Here is a 15032-nt window from a genome sequence, read left to right as displayed (position 1 = left end):
CAGCGCGCCAATCATTATAATGAGCGTGCTGCCTGCACCACTTTGAATGGGCGTGGGCACATAGCGCTTCATGCTGCCCGCACCCATTTTCGGACCTAATCCAATTTCTAGGCCAGTGATTCTGTGAAAATTACAATGAAAAATGGGACAAGGTATAAATTGAAACAAATCAAAATGCTGTTTTAAAAAATATACTCTGTAAATTTGTCCACTGACTTAAAATTGGTATTGCAACCAACATTTTAATGTTTCAACAGTAGGAAACTAAGAGTATTTTGGAAAATTCTTTAATTATTTAGTAGGAACTGCAAACCAATCTAAATTCATAACTTGAAGTGATTGAATTATGTGACTTGTCAGATTAATTTTTTGAAAGCCAAGTTTTATCCAATTAGGATCATTGTGTGTGTGCCTGTGCCTTAAAAATGACAACATTAATGTAGATCGGCACAGAATGTCTTTTTGTATACATACAATTTCATGTTCTCTATCCGTTCATATATTTCTCCCTATCGTTATAGTGGATTGCCAATGAGTAGCCCAGAATCAAGGATAATGGCTTGTCTAAAACTAAAAATCAATGTACTATCATTAAAAACAGGAGTTCCAGTGGGTCAGGATTCTGCCCACGCCTTCGATTTCACCCCAACTCCAGCCCATTTCTTTGGGTCGGGAATAGTCAAATATGCATAATGGGCTTCTGGTGGGATTCTCGCCACTGCAATGGAGCCTGCCATTGGTTCCAAGGGATGTGCTGCTGGTAGTGCAGTGGAATCACCATTGTAGCACCCAAAGAGGAGAGGATAGAGTTAAAGAAGCAGAACCCCTCCAGAGACCAAGGCACATACTGGTATGTTCCTGGGGCCAGATTGGAGGTAGCTACAAGGCCCTTTCCCTCCACTGAGGGAGACGAGGACCGCTTCCCGGGGTCTACTGGCACCTTACATAGGCAGCCCTGTAAAGTGGCAGTAAGAGGAGCAGATGGGTGGGAAATCCTCCTGGGACTCAGCCCTGCCACCACCACCATTTTCACACAGTGGGCAGGGAATTGTGGTCAGCATAAATGCCAATCGGGGCAGTGAGACAGTGGTAGACCTCACCATCAACATTTTTTTGTCATTTTCAGGATCAGGACAGGATCATCAATGGGAATCCTGACCAATGGATTTCGCATTCTTTCAAGCTCTGAATTCCATTTGTTTGAAAGACAGCTAACAAATAATTCTTGATAAGTGCTAAATAGTGTCAACAAGATCCTACACATGATTTGGGTCTGGATAATCTCACTCAACTGGGATATACAAGACATTTCATCTTGGCCTATTGCGCCAATTAAATCTGTCCTGTTTAGTGAAATGGCATATCATGTCTTTTGCTGAATTCAAAAGTGAACTTTTCATCTGCCTATCTATCAAGCTACAGAACTTTTAAAAAATGCATTCAATGGAAGATGCTTATCTTACTGCTTCACAGAATGAACAACTTTTAGCTTAAATAAAGCAGTAATAAAATAAAACTTTGTTTCAAATTTTAGTAATGAGCTGGAAAAAGGTTTCGTAAAGACATTAAACCTCATTGTCACAGCTCTCCACTTGTTCCCGGCAGTATGTTTCACATCTGACTCCTTGCTTCAATTGAGAAGAGTATGGAAAATTGCTTTTGAATGATTCTTGTCTTTGCTCTACAGGATAGGGCAGGTTGAAAGAATAGGTTCTTTCCACATACCCACCTTACTTGCACTTGAGGCAAGTGAGAGCAGCGATAGGTGACATGGAAGAAAAATGCCACACTGCTATTGGGCTGTGAGAATTTGATGGGTTTACGGTTTTGACAGTGTGTATAGGCAGGCAAAGAGAATTACAGGTGAAGTATGACAAGCATCTGCTGGTCATGAGAAAAAAACCTTAATACTGAGGGCTCGATTTTGTTACTGGGGCGGGCTGGGGTCGTGTAATCTGCTTTTCGTGTTAGCCACCCGATTGTAAATCAATGTGGGAGAATGATGCGCTTTAAACTTAAGTGGGCAATTGAGTTCCAGTGTGTGGGAAACCCATGTCCCAATGAGTTTTTTCAGTCTGAAACTCGCCTCCGATGACGTCATCATTGCTGCTGCATTTAAGGTCTGCAACAAGCCTTGCTTCTTCTGCAGACTGCCAAATTTTGGCCTTTCATGTTAGAGGGACCTGGAGGCAGAATGACCAGCGAGAGACCTAAGTCTGCTCCCAGGATTGATGAATTCGCCCTGCAAGCTTTAGTGGAGGGAGCAAGAGCCAATAAAGAGGTGCACTTCCCTTCTTCAGGGAGGAAGAAGCCTCCCCAGCAGACCAAGGCTGTGTGGGTCCAGGTGGCCCAGGAGGTCAACTCTTTGTCGATAACCCGCAGAACCTGGCTTCAGTGCAGGAAGAGGTTTCATGACCTTCTGTGCACTGGAAAAGTAAGTATGACTTTTCCATCACCCTCAATCTGAAGCCCATTGCCTCTCCTCAGCAGCACTCAGCTTTAGCAATCTCTTCCTCCACATCCCACTTGACATTGACATCCATACACCCTTACCCATTCCCTCTCTCTCTATGTAAGAAGTCACACAATACCAGGCTATAGTCCAACAGTTTTATTTGAAATCACAAGCTTTCGGAGCGCTGCTCCTTCATCAGGTGAAGTGTTCACCTGACGAAGGAGCAGCACTCCGAAAGCTTGTGATTTCAAATAAAACTGTTGGACTATAACCTGGTGTTGTGTGACTTCTTACATTTGTCCACCCCAGTCCAACTCCGGCATCTCCACACCATGACTGCTCTCTCTCTATGGTCACATTCACCTAATTATTCGACTAAGCAGCCCTCACACTCCCTATCACTGTGATGCTATGAAAACAACTTACAACACACCGGGAGGGCCCTTGGTCTTGCCACCTCACTCCATCTTTGTCTCCTTCTAAGCATCTATGCTATGGATTCTGTACACTCACTCCTTCATTCTCACTCAAACTCCACTTGTCTCCCTCATTGCAGGAAAAGAGAGCTCACAATAGGAGGGAAAGAGTGAGGACAGGAGGCGGGCCACCATCAGTAGCCCAGCTCACCCCCTGGGAGGAGGCAGTTCTGGAGATCGTGGGAGTGGAGGACGATGCGCAAGTGTGGGACAGACAGACGGGTGCATCACGGCAAGCTGGTGACAGAATAGTTTTCCATCTCTCTCATTGACATTGCATGAGTCGCTGATAATGATTCTGAAGCTCTAACAGATGGACTTATGATCATCTGCAATATGCAATGTGCATGTAACCTTGGCATCACATCTCTGACTCTTTCCTTTACTCCCCCACAGGACCATCAACAGCACCCATCCCCACTAGCCAGGAGGAAGAGCCTGAGCATCCAGACTCCTCAGGGGAAGCTGCAACCTCTGAGGGTGCAGCGTCAGCAGAATTCAGCACACCCAGCACCAGCACAGACACTCACACCTCGGTGGGACCTTCGCGAGATAGAGTAGTGTTGGCACCTGGTGTATCACGGCTCACAAGTGAGCATCAGCAGATGGTGAAGACAGGGACAGCAGTGGAGAGTCCTCGTCGGAGGGCGCAGGACTCTGCCAGCTTGGCTCAGCTGCATGTCGACCCTCTGCCTCTGGGTCCATCCATAAGATCAGCGGTGCTGGAACTCCAGGAACAGATGCAGAAGTCTCTGGCAGGTTTTGTCTCCAGGGTCGCTGCGAGTGTGGAGCGAATGGAGGAGTCCATTGCGAACATGAGCAGAGCCTTTGTGGAGTCATTGGCGCATGAATGCATCACCATGGAAAGGATGGCAACCTCCATGGAGGTGATAAGCCGCCAGAGTGCAGAAAACATGGTGAGAGTTCTGAATAGAATGACATCTCTGGAGGAGCGATGGTCATCTATTGAACAGAGAAACCAGACCTTTATGGAAGTCCTTCTGAGTAGGACTGCCAGTGCAGATACGGGTCCCCATGGCCCCCCTGATGTGCCGCAAGGTGCGCTCAAGCCACTTGCAAGCACTGAGGGGGACCTGACCCATGAGAGGGAAGTTGGTGGCAGACATCAAGGAAGTGGGGGCTCCTCTCCAAGCGCTCACTTCCATGCCACTGCAGAGCCCTTGGTCAGAGCCCCACCGGAGTCCACACCCAACTGAGATTGGCGTCTCCACCCCTGCACAGCCGCAGGCACAGCAGACTGTTGGTGACCCCTCACAGGTTCGCAACCCCAGAGGACGCCCGCCAAAGGTGTCAAGACAGGAGCAGCAAGAAAGTGAGCAAGGGGCCTCCACATCTGCTGAAGCCACAGGGGAAGCACCACGTCGGAGCACGCGTAAGAGAAAGATACTGCACAAATAGTCACAAGGGTAGTCACTTGGGTGAAATTTGATGTCTTATGTTAAAAAGCCATCAGATGGTTACTGTAAATAAAAAATCTGATGGCTACTGCTGCAGTTGTGGCGTGTGTCATTTCGCTAATGGGACTTCTACATTGAGGGCTTAGGATTACTTGGTATATGCCTCAGTTGAGGAAGCGCTCAGTGAAGGTGGCGAGAGGGGTTTCCCAGGAGGTCACACTGGAGATGGGTGTCAGGCTCCAAACTTCCACAGCTGTGGTCATGCCTTCTAAAAGTTCCCCCAGACCTGAGACAACAAAGTCCTGCCACCTGCAAATGATGGCTGATCAAATATCCTATTTAATGGTGGAGCTGCAGCTAATAGTCAGTAATCCAATTGTGCTCCCGCCAGGTTTCACCGTCGTGTTTCAGAGCAGGCATGCTTCATGTCGGAAAAGGGTTAAAATCACCAAGGCCTTTCAAAATGGGATAATGGAGGCAATTTAGTGCTTGTTAAGGGCCTTAAGAGCCTATCCCGCCTCTTGTAGGCTGGACGGAGACGGGAGCAGTAAACACAATTTCTTGAAAATTGCTTGGAGACGGGATGGAGGCGGGGTTGGGCCCGCCTGCCACTTTTTGCAATTTTAACCCCCCACACGCCTCCATTCCCGCCTCCATGGCCCTGTGAAATTCGAGCCCTTGAGAGTCTGAAATTATGAAGTAAAAAAATACTTAACTAGAAACAATGCAACAAATAGTACTTCAGAGAATAAATCAATCAATCAACTGAGATATCATTGATCATTGCATCTGGCAACCCATTCCTACTTCTATATTTTCTTGAAGACCCTAAAAATATTATTGTACCTCTACCTACTTCTATAGCAAAAATAGGCAAAGCTTGTTTGGAATAGAGTCAATTCTACACTGGAACAGTGAATAATTCATATTGCAAAGTGAACAGCGAATGTGAAAGTCTAAATAATTAGGAGTAGAAGGGGCAACTACTGAGGATTGTGTTATTTTTTTGTTGACCACAGCACAGTTTTATTTATTTTTTAAGAATCCTGCTTTGCGGTCATATATATGTGGAAATAATATAGAAATATTTGCCAGACATAAAAAGTCTCCATCATCCTATCATTGTCCACAAGGCATATTTGGGGCAGCCAAAATAGTAATTAAAATTTAATATACTTGAAACAAAACCATAATTAAAGTAGCCAGCTGGGAGTGTTTTTTTAAGGATGATTAATTCTTTCAGGGCTGTCCTAAGAAGCAATTCAATTAAAAGCTACGAATGTTTAATGTTTTGATTTGTGTTGTATGAAAAAAAAGCTTATGTTTCAGAGAAACTGCTGAATAAGGTGCTTTGCACCAACTCAATTTGAGTGGAAATAGATTAGTGCCAGTGGTAATGCAAAAGGATACCTTTATCACTGATCAATTTCTGGCCAAACTGGCAAGTATACCCTCTGAGAAGGGGACTGTAAGTGGCTGGGAAAGATATGCATGAGCAGTTCACGTTGATTTGCCCTTCAGTTTTCTTTCATTTTCTTCCAAAAGACTGACTGCACATTTCCATGGAACGCATTTATAGGAAAAGATTGGGTGAGATGAAGAACTCGTGATGGACAAGAGGAAGAAGTTACCTCGTCCCATTCCATTGCACCCTGCATCACAAGGAATGTCACTCTGCCCTATTTGAAGGACTGCAACAATGTTTCTGCACCAGTTCCTAAAATGGCAACTAATATTTCTCCTTTTTTGTAAAAGGAGCTATATTTAAAGAGATATTTCTGCATTTTCTTCTGAAACTGTTCTGCAACAATCTGATTTTACACAATGGCTTGTTAGAAAAAATATATTGAAGGAATGTCACTTTGGGGAAAAAAAATTGAGTATTGGATTCTGTTAAAACAATATAGCAAAAAGGCCATTCTTGGAATTTTTGTTGTATTGCTTCATCTTTTGCTCCTTTGAAAACACATGGGGGAAAAATTCAGTGGCACCCCTTGGGGTGCTAACTTCACCGGGGTGTTACTTTTAGCGCCCCGAAAAAGTTAGCACCCTTGCGCCATGAATTCAGTGGTAACGCCCCAAGCAGGAGGCGGGGTGTTACTGGAAAACAGCCTGGCACTTAAGATGATTGCGGCCGGCACCCCGCATAAAAAAGGGGAAGGGGGCAGCTGCTGGCAGGCAGCCAAAAAAAATGGCCGCCGGCACCTGCCCGTTAATTTGCACCGGCGCGACCGCAAAAACGCCACCCTGACCCTGTCGGACATATCATCCGCGATAGGTCAGGGGCCGTAATCGAAGTTACGGCCGGGACGCTGTGATGACGTCATCGCCTGAAGCGCAGCGCCATGGGGTGCTACCAGCTTCCGCTGTCGCTAACCTCCTGCTGAATTTCGCGGGAGGCGTTAGCGCCACCGCGCCCAGGAACTAGGGGCTTTGCACCCCAAGCAACCCAATTTTTCCCCCCATTTTAACTATTTTGTGTCACTGTGATTTATGGGATCCATTTACGTTATATTCACACATAAAAATACCTTTATGTAGAATTTGAATGGAGTTTTACCTAAGGATTAAAGCATGGATTGCCGTTATTACTTACACGGGCCAAAAGCTTGTCTATTATAAACACAGTTGTAATTCCTGGAGCTTCTACCAAGTGGAGCTAGAGAGAGCTAGAGACAATTAATGATGTAACAGCGCACTCTTGTGGTTGCCTTTCTACCTCTTTCTTTAGAGTTATATTTTCATGATGAATATATGGTGGATCTTTTCTTTCCCCCCAGTTTACACTTCCAATCTTCTCTCCTCCTCTCCTGAAGGCATTTTCTTACCTTTCTTCTAGGGCCGTACACCATTCAGTGGTTGAGGTGACAGACTTCCAATTGTCTGTTCAACAATAGTTCAACAATAGGTTAGGAGATAGTCGAGTGGCTGCAGATGACTTGCCCTCATCCCACCATGTGGGTAAATGCTTGGTCTTTTCCATGTGGTTTCTTATGCTGCCATGCAGGACGATTAAAAACTCTCTGTTTGAGGAATTAAAGAAACAAGCCTGTATTCTAACAGGCTCTGACTGTTTAGCATACTGTTAAAGTGTATTCAAGCATAGTTCACAGAGTTGTTCATCAATTATTGCAAGAGTTTATAGTAGTATGTGAAAATGCATTGAATGGAAACACCAGTGGGCAGTAGGTGCCAGCGGGGAGAGGTATGTTCAGCGAGGAAGCGGGCAGTGGTGGTTTTCCATTCAGCGGGGGGTTTGGAGTCAGTGTGTAATTTGCCTTCAGCGAGTGGGGGGTGGTGTTGCGTCCGCGTATAATAAGACACAGACTGCGGAGAACGGTACAACAGGTATTTACTCAACGTGGCTCACACTGCAACTGATCTGTACAGATTACTACTCAGTGCTTTATACAGGTGTGGTCACTGCTGGTACTGCAGTATACATGAGCTGTAAAACATAGTTCCCCCCTTAAAGGGCAGCACGGTGGCATAGTGGTTAGCACTGTTGCCTCACAGTGCCAGGGACCCGGGTTCGAATCCGGCCTCGGGTGACTGTCTGTGTGGAGTTTGCACATTCTCCCCGTGTTTGCGTGGGTTTCCTCCGGGTGCTCCGGTTTCCTCCCACAGTCCAAAGATGTGCGGGTTAGGTTGATTGGCTATGATAAAAATTGACCCTTAGTGTTAGGGGGATTAAATATGTGGGGTTACGGGGATAGGGTGGGATATGTGTTGGTGTAGGGGTTACGGGGATCGGGTGGGATATGTGTCGGTGCAGGCTCGATGGGCCGAAATGGCCTCTATCTGCACTGTGAGGTTTCTGTGATTCTGTGATTACAATTCCTCCCCTTTTAGATTAACAGTACCATAACACTCATTTAACAATTAAATATCAAACTAATTACAATTAACACTTTAACATGCAACATTAGCTGAAAATAGTCTATTTATATATTCAGTCTTTGGGGAGGCTTCCTGATCCTTTCTGGATAGCGCCTTTCCCGAGTGTCTTGCTCTTGGTGCGGAGGCGATTCTGGCCCCCTGTCGTCGGTTGGTTCATCAGCTTCTGATGCTACTGTTTCTGGGGTAGATGCGACCTGTACGTCGGGTTCATCACCGGGTACAGCAAGTGATTAAGAAGGCCAATGGAATGTTGGCTTTCATTGCTAGGGGGATAGAATATAAAAATAGGGAGGTATTGCTTCAGTTGTACAAGGTATTGGTGAGACCGCACCTGGAATACTGCGTACAGTTTTGGTGTCCATACTTAAGAAAGGACATACTTGCTCTCGAGTCAGTACAAAGAAGGTTCACTCGGTTAATCCCGGGGATGAGGGGATGGACATATGAGGAGAGGTTGAGTAGATTGGGACTCTACTCGTTGGAGTTCAGAAGAATGAGAGGCGATCTTATTGAAACATATAAGATTGTGAAGGGGTTGGATCGGGTGGATGCGGGGAGGATGTTCCCGATGATGGGTGAAACTAGAACTAGGGGGCATAGTCTTAGAATAAGGGGCTGCTCTTTCAAGACTGAGATGAGGAGGAACTACTTCACTCAGAGGGTGGTAGGTCCATGGAATATGCTGCCCCAAAAAGCTGTAGAAGCTACATCATTACATAAAACTAAAACAGAAATAGACAGTTTCCTAGAAGTAAAGGGAATTAAGGGTTATGGGGAGCGGGCAGGAATTTGGACATGAGTCTAGGTTCGGATCGGTCATGGCCCTGTGGGTAGCGGAGCGGGCCCAGGGGCCGTGTAGCCTGATCCTGCTCCTATTTTGCGTGTCTAATTCTGTTAGATTCAGGAGATGGTTCTGTGATAGTGGTTTGGTGGTTAGGATCAGATCAGCCATGACCTTATTGAAAGGCGGAGCAGGCTCGAGGGGCCGATTGGCCTACTCCTGCTTCTATTTCTTATGTTCTTATGTTCTTATGTACATATGGGCGAGGCATGGGGTTGACTTGTTCCTGTGACTCTAGGATCTGGTCAGCATGGCGTCTCACGATGCTCTCCCCAACGTCCACTGTGTATATTAGTGGGCCCTGCCGTGTGCATATCGTTCCTGGCTGCCATTTTTCTGTTCGGTAGTTGCGGGCCAAGACTGGTTGCCCTACATTGAAGCTCCTTGTTGACTTCTCATGGATGTGCTGGAATTGCTTACTCTCAACATCTCTTCGTACATTTGGTCTGAGCAAATCCAGGTGAGATCTTAACCTTCGGTTAAAGAACATCATGGCTGGGGCCTGGTTGGTGACTGCATGTGTTGCATTCCGGTAGGCGAACAGGAAATTGTCCACCTTGTGCTGCAGCGGAATGTTGTCATTGTACATAGCTTTTATTGCCTTCATAAAGGTTTGTACGAGCCTCTCAGCCAATCCATTTGTGGCTGGGTGATACGGGGCGGATGTGTAATGCCTTACCCCATTCTTTTCAAGAACCTCCGGAGCTCTTCGGACACAAACTCTGGTCCGTTGTCAGAGCAAATCTGTTCTGGCAAGCCATTCCTGGCAAAAATGGTCCGTAGGACTGCAATAGTTTTCTCCGTGGTGGTGGAGGACATTTTGATGACCTTAGGCCATTTCGAGTGCACATCCACGGCTATTAAAAACATTGAGTCCATGAATGGACCAGCAAAATCAATATGCACCCGTTGCCATGGAGATGAGGGCCACTCCCATGGGTGTAGAGGGGCCTGTGGTGGTGCATTTTGGACTTTCTGGCATCCTGAGCAGCTCTTGGTCAGGTCCTCGATTTGTTTATCGATTCCTGGCCACCACACATAAGCCCTGGCTAGGCTTTTCATTTTTACCCCTCCCAGATGACCCTCATGAAGCTCATTGAGCACTCTATCCCTTAACTTGGGTGGAATTACCACTCGGGATCCACACATCAAGGTCCCCCGGCACACTGACAGCTGTTCTCTCCTTGTCGAGAATGCTGGCAACAGTGAGTCGCCATCTGCTGGCCATCCCTTCACCGTCAAATCATATACCCGAGACAGTGTCGGGTCATTTCAGGTTTCCTTTTCGATACAAGCGTTAGTTACCGGTAGGTATTCAACTATAGTCGAATGAAATATTTTGACAGGATCCACTGCTGGTGCTTCCTCCGCAGTAGGCAGTGGCAGGCGTGACAGCCCATCAGCATTTCCATGCTGTTTCGTGCCCTTATATTCAATCTCATAGTGGTGCGCCCCTAGAAAAAGTGACCATCTTTGTAGTTGTTGCGCAGTCATCACCGGAACGCCCTTCTTCGGATTAAAAATGGAGACAAGAGGCTGGTGTTCAGTCAGCAAGGTGAATTTCTGCCCGTGCAGATAGTGATTGAACTTTTTCACTCCCCACACTAGGCTGAGGGCCTCCCTGTCAATCTGGGCGTAGCTACGCTCGGCTGAGGTTAGTGATCATGACGCAAAGGCTATTGGCCTCTCTGAGCCGTCCGAGAATTTGTGCGACAGCACCGCTCCAATGCCGTAGGGTGACGCATCACATGCCAACCGAATTGGTAATGCTGGGTTGTAATGGGCCAATACCTCTTTCGATGTGATTAGTGTTTTGCTCTTCTGGAAAGCTCGTCTACATTCATCACTCCACTTCCATGGCACCCCAGTTTGCAGTAGGGTGTTCAGTGGGTGTAGTATTGTAGACAAATTTGGCAAGAACTTATGGTAGTAGTTCACCAGCCCGAGGAACGACCTCAGTTGTGACACATTTTCCGGTGCTGGAGCCTTGACTACTGCCTCAATCTTCTCTGGGGACTTATGTAACCCCTCTTTATCAATAACGTGGCCACAATACGAGATCTGTTTTCAAAAAACTCGCATTTGGGGCGATTAGCTCGGAGCCCATATTCCTGCAATCTAGTGAGCACCTGCTCCAGGTTGGCGAGGTGATCACTGTCATTTTCGCCTGTGACCAGGATGTCGTCCCAATAACACTGGGTCCCTGGGATTCCATGCAGGACTTGTTCCATTGCCCTCTGCCAAATAGCCGGAGCTGATGCTACCCCGAATACCAGCCGGTTGTATTGGTAGAGACCTTTATGGGTGTTGATTGTGAGGTATTTTTTTGATGCTTCTTCTACCTCCATTTGCAGATACGCCTGGGCCAGATCAATCTTAGTGAAGCGTTTCCCTCCAAATAGCGAGGCGAAAATATCTTCAATCCGCGGAAGTGGATATTGTACGGTGTGAAGGACCGGGTTCACTGTTACCTTAAAGTCCCCACAGATGCGAACCTTCCTTGGTTCCCCAGGCATGCTGCTCAATGACTTTTTCATCACAGGGACGATGGGTGTAGCCCACTCGCTCCAGTCTACCTTGGACAGTACACCTGAACGTTCCAGACTCTCCAGCTCTGCTTCAACGGCTGGGCAGATCGCATAAGGTACCGGTCTGGCCTTAAAAAATTTTGGGCTTGCGTCTTCTTCAATTTTAATCGTCACTGTCATGCCCTTTAGTGTTCCGAGTCCTTGCTGGAACACTTCTTTCGCATCAGTTAGGATCTTTGACAGTCGCCCAGGCGTGACGTCATCATCCTTTTTGTCAGCCACAGTCAGTGCTTGTATGGAATGCCAATCCAGTTGTATTTTCCGGATCCATTCACGTCCCAGTAATGGTGGTCCTCCATCTTGCAATACATACAGGACTAGTTTTGGTGTTTCCTTACCGTTATATATAACGGTCACCCTTATTTTTCCTTTGGGGTAGACTTTTTGCCCCGTGTACATCTTCAAAATAATTTTTGTGTCTCTCAAGGGTATGTGTGAGAATAGCTGCTCGTAGTCCCGTCGGTTTATGACTGTTAAGGCTGATCCTGTGTCCAATTCCATCTTTACCTGGACTCCTGCTATCTTGAGAGTGACCCAAATGGTTCGGTGATCCTCCGTTGTGATCACATTATGTAGTTTCAGACAACTCAGTTCCCTGCTTTCGGAGTCGTTATCACTATTTTGTTTGTCTGAACTACCCTCCGTTATCTTATGTACCTTCTTGTACTTTCCTTTGGTCGATTTCTTATTGCTGGTTTTCTTTCCCAACCTGCAGACTCGTGCTATGTGTCCTACTTTTCCACACTGTCTGCACACTTTGCCTTTGAACCAGCAATCATTCTGGTCATGTGTTGTTCTGCCGCAGCGATAGCACTTCTCTGTTCCATATGACATTTCGTTTGTGCCATATTCTTGCGGTCTCCGTTGTATCTCTGCAGCGCCCCGTGCTGCTGCTTCATACGATACTGCAATGCTGAAAGCCTTTTCCAGCGTAAGGTCCTTTTCAGATAAAAGCCGTTTCTGGGTTCCTTCACTTTGAAGCCCACACACAAACTTGTCCCTTAAGGTATCTGCCAGTCCCGCTCCAAACTGGCAGTGTTTCGATAGTTTGCGCAGTTCTCACAGAATCTATGAATCACAGAATCTACAGTGCAGATAGAGGCCATTTCGGCCCATCGAGCCTGCACCGACACATATCCCACCCTATCCCCGTAACCCCACTAACACTAAGTGCCATTTTATCATAGCCAAATCAACCTAACCTGCAAATTTAAATAATCAGCATTGCTTTCATCCTTATGCTGGTTCCGTTTGTGAAACTTGAATCTTTCTGCTATCAGCAGCGGTGTGGGGTTTAAATGTTCCTTTAGTATCGTTACTATGTCTTCAAAACTCTTTTCCATTGGCTTCGTTGGGGTTACTAGATTTCGTAATAAACCATACGTCTTTGCACCCATTAAATTTAACAATACCGATGCTTTCTAATCATCTGACACCTCATTTGCCTTGCAGTACACCTCTATTCGTTCGACATATGTAGTCCAATCTTCGACTTCATTGTCAAATGCGGTGATACTGCCACTCTTCGGCATTTTGGGTGTGGTTTAAAATGGTGTCTCCCAATAGCTTAAAATGGCATCTCCCGCACTTTCCTTCCTCCCCCGCTGCTGCCAACGCCGCTCCCGGCGGTTCTCGTGGCAGTGGCGGCGCCCTGTAGGTTTCGCGCGCTTCTCCTGCGCTGCTGCCAATGCCGATCTCGGCGGTCCTCGTGGCAATGGCGGCGCCTCGCGGGTTTCTGCGCATCTCTCTCTCCCTCTCTCAGACGCTGCTCGGCCCCTGAACACCGGCTGTGCCCTGTGCGCTCTGCCCTCTCTCTCTCTCTCCACCGTCGACGCTGCTTGGCCCTTTGCTGTGCCACTCGGTCGGGCTCTAGCCCGCCGCTGTCCGGGAAGGGTCTGCGCACTACCTGTTGCCAGCCCATTTCGCTGGACCACCTCGACTGGAAAGCCAAGCCTGGCTCTCGACAGCCTCCCCCGCAATTCTCGAGTCTCTGCTGGATGACTGTGCGGTTGCCCGTGGTCAACGCCCGAGCCTCTGGCCTTGACCCCCAATCCACTGATCTCCAGGAACGAATCCCCGGGAGGTGATGCAGAGTTGCAGGTAGGTTCAAACTTGCCTCGTCGCCAATGTTGCGTCCGTGTATAATAAGACACAGACTGCGGAGAACGGTACAACAGGTATTTACTGAACGTGGCTCACACTGCAACTGATCTGTACAGATTACTACTCAGTGCTATATACAGGTGTGGTCACTGCCGGTACTGCAGTATACATGAGCTGTAAAACATAGTTCCCCCCTTAAAGGTATATACATTGCAGGTGGGGGTGGTGGTTGTGATTGCATTCTCAGGAAGGGGCAGGTTTGTGTTGCGGGGAGTTGGTTACAGTCGGCAGGAGAGGGGTCTTTGCGGTGATTTTTCCAATCAGCTTGGGAGGGGTTCATTCTTCAGGTATCAGTTTCCAATAAGACATTTTTAATTCAATAGATGTTTTTTGTGTGGCAGTGCGAACTTTTATTTTATGGTCCAAGCACTGCAATTCATCCTGTTTCCAAGTTTGAATTGCAAGCTTTATTCTGGTTCCCAATAATTTTTATCATAATATCCAATTTGGGGTTCCTTTGGCATTTCACATTCAGCCGCGGTTGAGCGTGAGGGCCATTTAAGCTGGTATTTTAACTAACATTATTAATAATTTTCATGGTCAAGCATCTGAAATTTTGTAATATATGTATTGCATATGTCCTTACAATTACAATCAATTGGAGCTTTTTTTAAGTACCTTTTCTTCAATAAAAAAAATTCCCTATTACACAATTCCAATGGTTGGGTCTTTATTTTTGCTCCAGATTGCCCTGTCACATAACTTTGTGTCATGTAACATTATGCTCACTGTACCAATCAACAGATCCAACACCTTTGGAAGGTTATGACCTTGCACCATTTTTAATGGTGTACTAATTATGTTCAGTAATTGTTAGAATATTATATCAAAATTATATCAATATGGCTTACTAATGTAGTTAACTGCTAATTTTATTTTAATATTATCACAGGCTGAAAGTGACACTGTGTCCTGCACTTTCAGCTTCTAGAGTATTCTGGCACACCTGGCATCCTTTTATCCTTTGGTTCTTTATTTTGTTAATGTGTTTGTAAAGAAGATCATTTGCCTTGTGCCAATTATTAATTTATTTCAAAATGTTGTACAAGAACATAATTTCAATTTTTGTTAACCCTTTAAAGCAAGTGTTTTTACAACCATAGTTGGCTGTTTGAAAAAATCAAAGTTGGTCATTTTAAAATATCACATATTGCTTAGACTAACTAAAATACATTGTGAATTGCATCACAA

The sequence above is a fragment of the Somniosus microcephalus genome, chromosome 4 (genome assembly GCF_052327205.1).
Source record: "Somniosus microcephalus isolate GS21.2 chromosome 4, FLI_Smic_1.0, whole genome shotgun sequence".
Lineage (NCBI taxonomy): Eukaryota > Metazoa > Chordata > Chondrichthyes > Squaliformes > Somniosidae > Somniosus > Somniosus microcephalus.
The sequence above is the reverse complement of the archived record's forward strand: the minus strand, read 5'-3'. Positions refer to the sequence as shown.